Source organism: Dipteris shenzhenensis, chromosome 30 (assembly GCF_047967505.1).
Source record: "Dipteris shenzhenensis isolate YYH24624 ecotype China chromosome 30, Dip_SZ_1.0, whole genome shotgun sequence".
Classification (NCBI taxonomy): domain Eukaryota; kingdom Viridiplantae; phylum Streptophyta; class Polypodiopsida; order Gleicheniales; family Dipteridaceae; genus Dipteris; species Dipteris shenzhenensis.
The window spans coordinates 41,194,206-41,196,470 of NC_141625.1; the positions used below are offsets into that span (position 1 = coordinate 41,194,206).

At 41.6% G+C, this 2,265-nt stretch overlaps 1 long non-coding RNA gene across 1 annotated transcript; it reads left to right on the forward strand.

The window, feature by feature from the left end:
- The first annotated feature begins 1,144 nt into the window (after positions 1-1,144).
- Positions 1,145-2,038, forward strand: LOC147882129 (uncharacterized). The gene is made up of 2 exons (XR_015543977.1): positions 1,145-1,380; positions 1,534-2,038. It is a non-coding gene; the product is annotated as an uncharacterized LOC147882129 (long non-coding RNA).
- The last annotated feature ends 227 nt before the right edge of the window (positions 2,039-2,265 follow it).

The window sequence follows — 2,265 nt, forward strand, 5'->3', positions numbered from 1 at the left end:
ACAATGTAGGGAACGAAAGAGAGGTTCTTGAAGTGGATAGTGTTGCAATTCAAGGTATGGATGAATAAATTGAGCGGTCACTTCCACAAGAGGATGAAGAGATAGATGTCGATCTTGCAGAAATGGAGGTGGAGATGGCAAGAGGAGGTGATGTCATTGGCAGATGCAGACTCCTTGGCTCTGATGAGTGTCCACGAATACCATTGTGTAGGATGATTCCATCTGCTCGTGTACATGGTCTGAGGTCTGATGTGGCAACACTTAAAAGTGCTTTTCAATATGAAGGTTACTTACCTGAAAAAGGGGCTTTCATTGTTTCTCTTTGCACTTCAAATGGGGAGGAAACAAAAGTCACAAATGAAGTCAAAGAAACGTGGACACCATTGTGGAGGTAAGTTGAAGGTGAATTTGAAAAGAGTTCCATCACCATGCTTAAAGGACATAAGTCAACATCCAAATAATGTTCTATAATGCATCCTTTTTTCCTCTTGTATAAATTGGATAGAAAAATTTTGAAGGGTGAATGGTTGTTGTTGTAAATACTATATGGCCACTATGAATGTAAAAATGATGCTCGGTGGAACGAAATGGATATAGCCTATTTCAACTTTAAACCTTTGTTTCATAGAGGTCCAATAAGATCATTCTTGCAAATTTTTTGTTCTTACAAATTTTTTGGGTGGATTGTTTATCTTCCTAAATAGTTTTAAGATGGAGGGGAATGTTGGGATCCCTCCATAGAACAAAGTCATAAAGGAACACTTGGGGTACAATATAGCCACATGGGGTTGGTGATGATGGGACTATTATTTTCCCATTTGCAAGAAGGCAAATGCTTGCTTTATTTTATTATTTTTGCCTTTTTGCATGACTTTACATACAACATCACTATTTATTTTAATGTCCTTCAAGTCAAAACATTAATGTTTAATTTGTTAATGGACCATGTATTTCTTAGATGGACGATGTTAAATGTGTTACTTGATAGGATAGGCATGCAACATCATGTTTTCAATTGCATGTTGGAATCATGACTTCAACTATGTAAAGTGTACGCTCTTGGTTTTCGCTGCTCTCTTTTCTTACCTCGCTCGGTTTTTGTCGCTGGCTTTATCGACTACCTCATTGAAATGTAGTGAAGAAGAAGCTATGGTGAAGCTAGCTGGCTAGTCAAGAAGCAGCTGCCTCCTCTCCTGCTCTTGACCCAACATGCCGTTTCACGCATCTGCTTCAACGATCATCTCTTGCCTTCCAGCTCCCTCTTTCCAAGCCAAATGCTTCCCTCTATTTAATCACACAACGTTGTAACCGCAACATTCGTAGACTTATACACCGGATCCTCGGCTTCAGCGAATGCACGTTCGATTGTTCTGTACTGAGGTAAGCTCTGTCCTCAAGTCGACGAGTCCCGCAGTTTCTTTCCTTCTCTGTCTAAGAACGAAGCCGAAGGCAGTTGCTAGCACATGCCGGACGAGTTTCTGCGTCTTGTATTGGGCTCGCATCATTCTAATTGCGCCGTTGGTCTTATTCAAGAGCTTTGGCTTGAGCCTTAATTCCAAAGGGGCGCGGTCCAGATCAGGCTTCCTCTTCCGTTTGAGGGATACTTCTTGTGCAACTGCGACGCAAGTCTCTAGAGAATGGTGAAGTTCATCAACAGGACGGGCGGTCCGGTGACTATGCAAGAGAAGTTCAGATACATCTGGGGCGAGGAAATTTGCAATAGACTCCCGGATGGACAAAACTGTAGGAAAAGCTTCACCAGGGCATTCTTCAGACTCACAACGTTTTATCGGGTGCGCGTGTCCGTGGATGACAACACGGAGCTGGGGTACGTGGAGAAATGGCACATGGAAGATGCCAAAGCCATCACGCTCGCCCGATCAGAGAGTGGCCGGAGATTGATCGTTAGGTGAATCACGATATAAACAAGATGAATTCCATTCAAATGGCATGCCCAAAGCCTCTTAAATTGTATGGAATTGAAGTGTAAATGAGGGAGTGTTCGGACTAGTAAATGTAATTTGTTCATGTTTGTTGTTTGAAGTTGTTTCCCCTTGTCCAAATGTGATCTTATATTGTTGTTGGCGTTTGTATCAATTGATTGAAATTGTTAGCTTCCATGAATGATGTAAGAGTGGATGTGCTTGTTGTACGAATATTGAGATCTATATTGAAGTCTCCGAGCACATATGTTGATGTTTCGTGGAATTGTTGAAATTATGGCTGCAATTGCTTTTGTAATGAGAGGTGCCTTTGTTTTTGGAT